Here is a 12,401-nt window from a genome sequence, read left to right as displayed (position 1 = left end):
ATTATATGTGGGAGAAAAATCAACACCTCTTAATCGTTCATAATATTAATATTCAATCAATCACAAAGAAAGAATCTGTCAACAAGATAGAGATCATACTTTGCCGGCAATCTTAATTATATTAGTTTAAACTTTATAACGAATTCTTGGGTTGAAGGAAAGTTATGATGAATTCATTTCATCGATAAAGTATAAGTAGAGAGCTCAAGGAATGGTTGAGTGGCAAGCGAACTCACCCCCTCTTTCAATCCCGTTACTCTTGTGGAATTTGAGTGTGTAAGTTAGGATGCGTGTGTATCTTGTAAAATAAATTGCAAAGAATTATCTTTTTTAAAAGAAATTATGCAAGAAATTTAAACCGAGCATATGTAATGATTATGAAGCTCAAAGAAGCAACGTGCGATGTCCAGATCAACTGTAAAAACTGTTTTAGGAGTCTTGCAGATGTAGCATCAGAGGTAACTTGGGTTAAAGCTGTGTTGCAAGAGACGTTAGTTCATTTGTCAGAGGCACCGAAGATTTGGTGCGACAACATCAGTGCAGTGGTTATGACTGTCAATCCGATATTGCATGTTAAGAGTAAATACATTGAACTAGATCTACACGTCGTGCGCGAGAACGTTGCGACGTGTGAAGTTCAAGTCTATGTGCCAACAAATAGCCAAGTTGCAGATATTCTAACTAAACCTCTTGCTCTCAACAGATTTAAAGCATTCAGAAGCAAATTGTGTGTTTTGATTTTAAAGAAGTCATGTAAGAAAAACAGGGTGAATGTTAAATGTATAACTAGGCGGTTAGTGACACATGATTTAGTTGAACACGTGACTCGGTTTTTATACAGTTATAATAGCCGGACGTCTTGGTGTAATGTTCTTAAATATCCAAGCGTATGTAGAAAGTAAACAAGTCTTGATTCACTAAAGAAATTCAGAGAAGCATTCTTGTTCATATCACCTTTTTGTTTGACATTATAGCCTTTATTGTTGAATCTTTAAGACGTCAAATGTTTTTTATCAGGGATTCAAATTGCGGTTACGGTCGCGGACTTAATGGATGCTATCGCGGTCACTGCGGGTATCGCGGACGTGAAGTTTTTTTTAAATTCAGAGCATTCTTGTTCATATCACCTTTTTGCTTGACATTTTAGCCTATTGTTGAATCTTTAAGACGTCAAATTGTTTATCTTTATCAGGGATTCAAATTACGGTCGAACAATCAAAATCCAAATCGATGCCAAACAGTCTATTTTTCTATTACAAATTCAATAGCCCAAATTACAACACAAATTAACACAAACCAAACACTAACCCATTTAAGCCAAACCCGGTTAGGGCCCGTCCAGCTTCTACTTCAGCCATCCAGCAACCTATTATGCAAACAAGTGATTCCTCCAGTAACCAACTAGCACCACTGTCCTCCAGAAGCTTCTCCAAAGATGTTTCATCAGCAATTCATGCAAAAACAGAGAAAAGGGAATCCTTAAGAGAGTAAATGCAGTTTGCTCGTTCAAGGATGAAGCATTCATCTTCCTAAGCCTTCATCTCCCTCAAACTGAACAGTGAACAGAGAAGCAGATGAAGCCGATGCCTGTCGGAAGTATCAGCTCCAGCGGTGGTAGTGGTGGTGAAGGGAGTCGACCTGGACTTGCCCGCTTCCGCTCAGCGCCAACCACCTGGTTGGAAGCTCTTCTCGAGGAAGACGAAGAGGACCGAGGAATTAACGGAAAAAACGGTCTGTTATAGCCACGATCGACCGTTACCCGTTAAATTACGGCCGTTATGAGTGTAATTTCGTTTCACACCCTGATTTCGACTGATTTCGGTAACGGGAGCCGCCGATACCGCGATATAACGATCGTTATACAGTTACATAGCCGTTTTTTGAATCCCTGATCTTTATTCTCTCATATTTTCTTAAATTATACGTTCTAAATTCATTGGGAATACATTTCTACTATCATTTCCATCTCCTTTAAGTAAAATTAGGATATACATGACCATGTAGAACATTTTCACTTGAAATTATATAGCATTTAGTGTAATTTTCTAATATTATTTGCAGTTTTAGAGTCTCTTAATGTTTTAGAAATTAAATTAATGTATCCTATAAATTTATTTTGTAATCAAGTTGATTTTTTATCAATAGAAATCCATGTTGATTGTTGTGGTGTTAATATGATGATTTATAGTATTAATGTGGTAATTTACAATATTGAATAATGGTCCACAATATTAATGTAATAGTTTATAGTACATGATGATTTGATAGATGAATTTAATTGATTATTATAAAATTTAAGGGTTTTAATAATTTTGTAGAAAATTCAAGAATTTATTTAATTTAAAAAACATTAAAAATAATAAATAATTTAAATTTATGATAATTTTATGATGAAAGTGGTCAATTTTAACACTTTTTCAAATATTTTTAATTTTAATAATTTATTATTTTATAGTACCTAATAGTTTTTATTTTTAATAGAAATTTTAATATTTTAAAAAATTTAATAATTAAATTTTTATTTTTAATACATTGAATGATAATTTTAGTATATTAAAGATTCAACTACATAGTCAATGTGAGTTGATTTAAGTGGTAAGTAACTTGGTATCGCTAAAGTAAAGTCTCGGGTTCGAGTCGTTTTGTATATAGAAAAACTCCGTTGGGAGACTCACTCACTAAAATTAAGTGTGCGATGCGAGTCGGTCAGGATTAATCAGGACGAAAACTTTAAACCGGGAAAAAATCAACTACATAAGCTATCAAACTAAATAAAGGGTTTAGCTTTGTACCCCAAAAAAACAATAGGGTTTACCCAAAGCTAAACTTGTAGTCGTCAATTTACACGTTTGGGAAGACAATGACACTAAAGGGAGAAGATAACTTTGGAAAAAAGGCATAAAATAAGTTTGAATTCCACGCAGCTTGCTTGGCATTATTACTATGGGTTTGGTTTGGTCCGCATTCGTTCCCCAAATTCCATTCCATGTCGGCGAGTTTCCTCTCCTTGTCCAAATAATAAAATACCATCATCCATGAAATTTTGCAACTGATAAAAATTCTTTAACCCCAAATCCACAAAAGGAAGGAAATCACTTGCCCACATTTTTTAACCGAGTGGTTAAAGTAGTCTGTCCCTTCCTGGCTTCGAACCACTAAATAATTACCAAGTGGCAGTCCATTAGCAGTTGGAAGAAATTCCATATTCCAAACGTGATTTGCATTGTTTCTCATGTGTTGACCATTGAATAACCCTTATAGAGAAACTACGACTGGTAAAAGTCTAACAAGCAGTAGAAGAAGAATAGAAAAAGCATGAAAGGCATTAAATGATTACACTTTTTTAATGTACTTTGGAACTATCCTTTTTATGTATAAATATAAGCCACTTTCTCTTACCATTTTGGCTTGAAAACTTCAATTTTTCCAAGTCCCTTGCAATCTTAATCTTTATACCAATGGATGACATTGAAATTCCTGAATATTTCATCTGTCCCATATCGCTAGAAATCATGAAAGACCCTGTTACGGCTGTTACAGGCATTACTTACGACAGAGGCAGCATAGAGAAATGGCTGAAGACGTCCAAGGACATCACTTGCCCTGTAACAAAGCAGGTTTTGCCGTCCGGTTCCGGTTTAACGCCGAACCACACGCTCCGGCGATTGATTCAGGCTTGGTGTATGGCGAATGCGGGCGACGGTTGTGTCGATAAGGTTCCGCCGCCGCCGAAATCTCCTCTCTGTAAGACTCGTCTTGTTAAACTCATTCGTGAATTCGAGGTTCCTGGTTTGTATTTAAATGCTTTGAACAAAATGGAAGTCTTGGCAAAGGACATTGAAAGGAACAACAAGTCTATGGAGGAAGCTGGAGTTGCCAAAGCTTTGATTTTGTTGTTGTTAAGATGTTACGAAGAGAGTAAAACCGTGGGTGTTGAACAAGCTCTGAGGATTCTTTGTAAAATTTGGACACCATGTAGTGAAATCAACCATCTTTGAATGAAATCACGAGTTCATCGACTGTTTAACATGGATTCTGGAGATCGAGATCGAGAATCCCGTCGTTATCAAGACACTCGCGATGCAGACATTAAAACGAGTGATCGAGGCATCAAACACAAGGTTGTTGGAAAAATTGAACCCCGAATTCGTTAAACAAATGTTAAGGGTACTGAAGCTGAAAATCTCTCAACAAGCCACCAAATCCGCATTGCAGAATTTGATCCAGATATGTATTTTGGGAAGAAATAAATCAAAAATCGTCGAGGCCAATACGATCTTCGAGCTCGTCGAGCTAGAACTCGAGAAGCCCGAGAAGAGCATATCCGAACTGATATTCAACCTATTGGCACATCTATGTTCATGTGCCGAAGGTAGAGCCGAGTTTCTTCGGCATGCCGGAAGCATAGCAATGGTGGCTAAAAGGATCCTAAGAGTTTCGCCGGCGACCGACGATCAAGCGGTTTGCATACTTTCATTCATATCAAAAAATGCAGCAACGAAAGAAGTGCTTTTGGAGATGTTGAGGGTTGGGGCGGTGACAAAGCTTTGCATGGTGATTCAAGCAGATTGCCCAACGTATCTGAAACAGAAAGCCAGAGGAGTACTTAGATTGCACTCTAATTTGTGGAGTGATTCTCCTTGTATTGCTGTTTATTTGTTAACCAGGTACCAAAGGTAACCTTGGTGTCAAATGTATAAAAATTACTGCGGTTTATAGTAAAAAAAATAATTAATTCTAGTGATATCGATAAACACTCAATGCTCACCTCAGACTCCTCATCTCTAATTCTTCCGCCATTTTAAGTTTATCTTTTGATCGAATTTAAATCACATCTCTAACACTAGAAAATATCTAATATCTATATAACTTTAATTCTTGTTTTAACAACAAGTTTACCATTTTTATAATAAAATATCTTAATTTTGCATTTTAGTCAATTTAATTTTTTTGTTGTAACTTATTGTCTAAAATCTTCTTCTCGTGACTCTTCAACTCTTTCATACTCTTATCAATACTTTTTCTCTCAGAAAACAAAATAAAATTATAAACATATTTTATAATTTTGGGTGACATTTGATTTATTGAATGGCATTGAAACATGGAAAAAATGAATATATATATATATATATATATCTTATATGATTAGAGAAAGTCATTAAATTAATTCAATTTGTACTATACCAGTATAAAATTTATAATTAAATTTTAAAAAAACTCAAAAATTAACTCGATTAGACTCGAATTTTATAAATTCGACCATATAGTTTAATTTAAAAAAATGTTAAGGGGATAGAAAGATATTGCTTTTCATTTCCCTTGTAAATATTCTACATGAGAGTGCAACATAATTAGTATGAAGCATATTTTTCCTCCATCTAGATTTAAGAAGATTTTTTTTAATAAGTTTCGTGTTTTTATCTTATTTTGTATGTATTAATACGATAAAATCGTACAAAACTCTATTTAAAAAAGTTTGAAACATATTTTTTAAATTAAAAAAAATCTTGTTCAAACTCGTAAATCTCGTCTCTTGCACTCTTCTTTTAATTGAATTATTTGATTACGAATCTGGTGTTCACTGATATCATCAATGTGACGATGAAAGAAAAATCTAATTCCAAATAAATCAAGCGTTATATTCAAACTTGCTTTTGTGTCCGATGGCTGTTCTTAATTTGACAGTCAAATCTATTTTATAAACAATTTCGGTTGAATGATTCATGTGGATAATAAAGATTTGATGCGACAGATAAGCATGTTGAGTCATTTGATCATTTTTAATCCCATTGGATTATATAATACAAATGTACAGGACAATATCAACACAATAATAAATTGAAATATATATATATATATATATATATATATATAATTTAACGATTTTGTTGGTATTGAATAATATAATACTTTTTAATTTAATTTAAATTTGAAGAATGTACAATCTAACAATATATAAAATGTATATATAAAATGTTTAGTTAATTGATAAAAGTTTTTTTTTAAACATTTGTTAAGAATCAGAATATGTATTTATTTTTTTGGCTTAATATTAAAATAAGTGTTTAAATTATGCCTCAAAAAACGTTTTAGTATCTAAAGAATTTTTTTGTTAAAAATAGATGTTTAACGTTTTTTATGTTACACTTTTAGGTGTCAACCATTATATTTTTATTATTTTTTTAATAATTAAATATTATTATTTTTTAAATTAAAAGTTTATTTAATGGCACGAACGACGAAGAAGATCGCCTGAGGTTACTGCCACCGCCGATCTCTCTTCCTCAATCTGAACCGTCGGGATTATTGGGATTAAATCCCAGCTAAATCCCTCACCCATTAAATTTAGGTATAGGGATTTTAAGTTTAGAGATTCATAGATTTAGGGAGATTCGAATGATGATAAGAGGGATGGTCGGCAATGAAAGTCCGGCAAAGGGTGAGTGGTCGTTTGATGATGGCGAAGGCGGTCAGTGATGGCCAGTGATAGCTGATTGAGAGATGGAACGAAATATTTTAGAGTTTCATGGATTTGAATGAAAGATTTTAGAGATTTAGGGTTTTTTGTAATTTCGGATAAATTAGATTTTTCTAAATTAATAATAATTTTATTTTAAAAAACTTCAAAAAAAAATGAGAGCAACAAGTGTCAAATAACAATCAAATTTAATGGTCGTTACGGTCTAGGTACCTAAAAGTGTAACGTTAGAAACTTTAAACACCTATTTTTAACGAAAAATTCTTTAAGCACTTATTTTAATATATAGTTCATGCACTTATTTTTATGTTAAGCCTTTTTTATTTTGAATGTCATATATTTGAAATTAATATTTATCATTTTTGAGTTTACTTAGATTATATATTCATATGAGATAATTTAAATTTCACAACTAATAATAGAATTATAAATTTTAAAAGCAATTTAACAAATAAAAAGAGAAAGAATTTCAAACCCATCAACGTCTAAGCAGCTTGGCAAGTGATTTGCTTTTATTATTATCGGTCTTCGTCTCATTTGATTGTTTGTTCACTTCTACAATTTGGAACTAAAATAATTGATTGTCGTCTCTTTTGGGCATATGAACCAATTAAATGGTTGCATTTTGTGGCTTTCAATAAGTTTGAATTCCTTTTTCATGAATAGAGTAGATGCATGGGCGGCCTAGATTTATGTTCTACTTATTTTAATGAATTTAATTTTACAATTTCATATTAATACAAAAAACAAAAAATAATGTAATTATATTTTCAAGAAATTACAGTTATAATTAATATAATATAAATAATTATAATTAATTATTTTTTGAAATAATTTGGTACGAATACATTGTAATATTTATTCAAAATATTTTTAACCATTAATAATATATACTTTGTAGATACAATTAGTGATGGGCATGGGTCGGGTTTCGGCCAACCCAACCCGAACCAACCCAAAAATTTTATATCCTTCACCCGACTTGAAACGAAAAATATATATCCTCCACCCGACCCGATTTTTTGAGATAAAATTCGAATCCACCCCGACCTGAAATAATAAAAAAAATATTATTTTTATTCAATAAAAATAATAATTTAATTGAAAAAATAATATATAGAGGGTATTATTGTAATTATTCTTAAATATATAAAGTAAAATTATTTTTTTTTCTGGGTCAGGTTGGATTCGGGTTCAATGCCAATCCCTAGATACAATTACTCAAATTAATGTTTTCTAAAAAAAATAACATTCTTTAAAAAACTCGAACCCGAAACCGAATTTAAAAAAACGACCCGATTAAGTCAGGTTGGGTCGAAACCCATCGGTTTCGGGTCCCATGCCCATCCCTAGATACAATTACTCAAATTTTTGTTTCCTAAAAAAATAACATTCTTTTCTATCGCTAAAATCACTCAATAATTTATTAAAACCATCAAAATAAATATAAAAATATCATATTAAAACATAAATATTTTAAACTTTATAATTAAATTAAAATCTCATCAGTAAACTAAAATAAAATAAATAAACATATATTTTGTTATTAATCTTTTAAACTTATAATTAATTAAAATCTCATCAGTAACTAAAATAAATAATAAACATATTTTGTTATTAATCTAAGTGTTTGCAAGTGATAGTATTTTTAAAGACTCGTAACCATTTTTAATGAACACTCAAATACCTTGCAATTTCCGGTGTTGGAACATGTGAACTTTAATAATAATAATAATTATAATTAAATTAAAATCTCATCAGTAAACTAAAATAAATAAATAAACATATTTTGTTATTAATCTAAGTGTTTGCAAGTGATAGTATGTTTTAAAGACTCGTAACCATTTTTAAAATGAACACTCAAATACCTTGCAATTTCCGTGTTGGAACATGTGAACTTTAATAATAATAATAATTTTTTAACCACTGATATAACTTGGTTCGTGTTAAATAAACACTTAGTTAACTATGATTGGGCCTTAAAAGTTTAAAACACCTAATATTTTAATGGTATTTGAGGATCAACAAACCTAAGCCCAATGCGTACACCAATGTCGCCTTAAACACCCTGAGCTTGGCTGATAGAACTAAGTTTGGTCATCTGTTATAAGCATAATAATATTTAGGATAAGGTACTCGTTAGTACTTAAACTATTAATTTTAATTTGTTTTGATACTTAAATTTTCAATTTTTTAAATCATAATTAAAGTTTAATTATAATAAGTCAATTAATTTAAACCTCTAATAAGATGGTGATATATATCTCTATTTGTGAAAGTAATATATATATATAGATGAGTTTGGGGGATTAAACTTTTATATATATATATATATATATATATATATATTGAGTTTGGGGGATTGAACTTGAGACTTGAGATAAGTACACTAACCTACCCTACTAAGTTAAATAATTGCTATATTATATGGTTTGGATTTTCAAGTCAACGTATGGAAGTTAACCTGGATAGCCTTGAGCCAAGGTGAGAGCAATTTAGATTTTTGAGGCACGTTGTGCCTCTTTGGGGGAGAATCGGGCCTTGTGCTAGAGAGAATAGGGAGTTTTGCATGGAATTCAAGTATTGAGGGACTAAAAGATAAATTTATCCATTGATAAAAAATCAAGCTGATTTCCCTCTTGATTCTGGTGAGGTCATGGTGGGCTATATTGGGGAAGGATGAAGGCTTTTACCACCCACTTTTACATTTCGTTTGTTACGAGGTCCATCCAAAAGATAATAGATTCTATGTTATTTTTAGAGTAAGATTCTTAATATTTTTAAGGAAGAATTTATTACAATGAATTCTAAAGATGATAAAGGAGAAAATTAGATTGTTTTGTTAAATCTAAAGGAAAACAGATTTTTTTTAAAGAAAAGTGGGCTGAAGCTTTTGTTGAAGCACAGGAGACAGTGTCTGTAGGTAGGAAATTTGGACTTATGGTTGGTAGTCCTGAATGATGGTTCTTTAGAAGCCTTTGTCGTTATGCGTTGACGTTTCTTAGAGTATTGTGGGGTTTTTAGGTGATTGCTTTCGGTCTTTAAGAACAACTTAGTTTCTATTTTTGTTCGATTAACTAAGGGGTCTGGAACTGTTGAAATGACAGTTTGGAGTTTTGGTCGATATTAGTGGCATGTGGAGCTCCCTTGATTTCTAGGATTTAGTTCGAAGTTTGAGGTCGTTCTATTATTAAGTTGTTATTGTTGAGTTCTGCATTTGTGTTTCTTCGTAGGTGGTTATGTGGTAAGTTGTATTGTTGCTCTTCATTATGTGTTCTTTTTGACTGGTGTTTGTAGCTGTTTTTAACAACAGGTTTGGAGTGTCTTTGTAGTATCCTGTATTTCAGGCAGTGTTTGCTTTCTCAGGAGCTAGTCTCTGGCTTTTTGTTTTTCCAACTCATGGTTCACTCTTTTTCCTCCAAATAGGTTTAGGGAGGTTTTTAATGAGGTTCATGGGGTGGTGTACCTTGTATCCTTATCAATAAAAAAACAGATTTTTTTCAAAGGGTCCCAAATTTTGAAACTCTATGACGTATAACATGCTACACTTGTCATTAGATGAGTTTATTTGTCACATTTTCCTTTGAAGCTCTCAGAGGTACTTATGGTTAGAATATCAATTCAAGAAAAGTAAGAAAACATTTCATTTAATTCTATAAGTTCAAAATAAGTTTTATATCACTCATTTTGAAAAGCGATGTCAAAGGAGATTTTATTGGGTTTAGGCCTCATTGATATGTTAGGAGAGTTTATATCTATATGTCTCTAAATTTGTTCTTACCATTATTTTATCTTTTGGATTATATTTGATGTAATTGATCAGCGAGGAGCCCTCTAATCCTAGAGGCTGGCCAGGTTTCAAATAGCGGTCCGCGACTACGACAACGTCCGCGAAATAGCGATAGTACTCTTTCCGATATACGTTACACCCGCAATAGCGCCTAATAACCCCACTATGGCCGTAATTGTGTAAAAATGAAATAACTGAAATGCGACCACGACCACGATTTGAAACCTGCTCTAGGTAAAGAAGTTGATGAAAGTTGAACAAGTCTTTTTTTATACTTTTTTCGTTTCCTATTTCCGGACAGAAAAGAATAGAAGTTATGTTCTAAGAATAATGAATAAAATTCTCATGGTATTTAATGCCTATTAAAATTGTATAGTTCCAACATTAATTGCATGGAGAGATCCGCTTTAATTTCACCCCACGCCTGTTTCAATCTTCAATCTTCAAAAAAAAAACATCAATCTCAAGAAGAAGATGGATAAGAAGACAACAAATGAGAAGGGATACAAGCGTGGTTCCTCCAAACCCTAGCGTGCAATTTCAATATCTCCCTTGCTTTCTCCTTGGTCTTAGAACTATTATCAAGTTGAAGCACCAAACAAAGCTTTGCCACCACACCCACCTGCAACATCTCCTGAAGAACCCTAGATGTTACCGAGAACCTGCAAATCGACGACAGAATCCTCACCGCCCTCTCGCTCGCCGCATGCGAAACCCTAAATATTTTCTTCGACACCATCGCTAGCCCCGCCGCGTGGTTCAAGAACTCCGCCCTCCCTTCAGCGCAACCGCAGAGTTGATCGAGGACGACCAATGCGAGCTCGGAAGTTCTCTTGTCGGAGCTTTCGAGGAGAAGCTCGACAATGACGAACACGGCTCCCCCTTCAACGGCCTTGATCCTGTTTCTTCCCCAGTGAAGAAGCTCCGGTAGGAGTTTCAATGCCGCCTTGGTGGCTTGTTGATTGATCTGGTCTCGCAACGTTCGAACGATTTCCGCAAAGAATTCGGGTGTGAGGCTGATCAAATGGATTGGATCCGCCACTTCAAAACTTCCTTCCAGCATCGTGGCGTATGCTCGAGATTGGTAGCTACCCTTTTTCAGAATTTTCAGTAAAGACTCTACAAATCCATTATCATTGCCAACGATACTCTTTAAACAGGTTCCGGATAACTTGATATGATAAAGAATGCTCAATGCTTCGTCGCCAGCTTTTATAACTTCAGACCCTTCTTTGCTCTCGATTTCAAGTAACAACGAAGAATCGTAACTCTTGATGATGTATACCAGGAATTCAACTGCACCAGCGGCTTCCAAGCAGCTTCTATTTCTTTTGCTTTCGAAAGCCATTGATCTGAGAGTTTCAAGGCACCGGACTTGCATTTCCGGGAACTTTTTCGCATCTTTAACGAGCTTGGCGATCTGGGCTTTGTTGATCGGAGTTTTGGGTGTGGGGATTCTTTCGATTCCATGTGAAGCATTTAGAGTGCACCACGCTTGGATCAAGCGACGAAGAGTGTGGTTTGGGGTTAAATCGAACTCGTGTAAAACTTGTTTCGTTACCGGACACCTTGTTCTTGCATGAAAACAACCATTGATCTATGCTTTCTCTATCGTATGTTATACCAGAGATGGTAACAGGATTTCTCATTAGTTTGGAGCGAAATCGGACAAAGAAAATAAGAAGGGATCTCAATTCCATCCATAACTTGTGGTTTAATCACTAAATCTAAAGTAATTCTATAGGCAAAAACTAGCTTTTTATAGAACTATATATGGAAAATAAGATGATACCAAATAAAGGAGGTGAAATTAGCTGGTGAGGAAGAAAGTAAGAGAAGCCTTTTATACATATAGACTTAAGAGAAGAGAAGGCAATGGACAAGTGCAAGCTGTTCAAAAAGTCTAACACACGCAAAATTAGAAAGGAAGAAAACACTACTTCCAGGGAATTTAAAATATGGGAAAGACTTTGTTTTGTGAAAGGCATTAAATGGGGGTGAGCTTTGGGACAGGCGTCGGTGTTGCAATGGATCTATTGCGCCTTTGACTTTCTCTATTAAAGTAAGACTTTTTTTTTTTTTAATTTGGATGATGATTCATGAATGTTGCATGGCTTGCTGGTGCTGACAATC

General features: G+C 33.6%; 2 pseudogenes; one reads left to right on the top strand and one right to left on the bottom strand.

Moving 5' to 3' along the window:
- Positions 1-3,334: 3,334 nt before the first annotated feature.
- LOC120155502 lies at positions 3,335-4,720 on the top strand (annotated as a pseudogene).
- Positions 4,721-10,731: 6,011 nt separating this feature from the next.
- Positions 10,732-11,972, bottom strand: LOC120155528 (annotated as a pseudogene).
- Between the last annotated feature and the right edge of the window lie 429 nt (positions 11,973-12,401).

Source organism: Hibiscus syriacus, unplaced genomic scaffold, assembly GCF_006381635.1.
Source record: "Hibiscus syriacus cultivar Baekdansim isolate YM2019G1 unplaced genomic scaffold, ASM638163v2 tig00111193_pilon, whole genome shotgun sequence".
NCBI lineage: Eukaryota > Viridiplantae > Streptophyta > Magnoliopsida > Malvales > Malvaceae > Hibiscus > Hibiscus syriacus.
The sequence above is the reverse complement of the archived record's forward strand: the minus strand, read 5'-3'. Positions and strand labels throughout refer to the sequence as shown.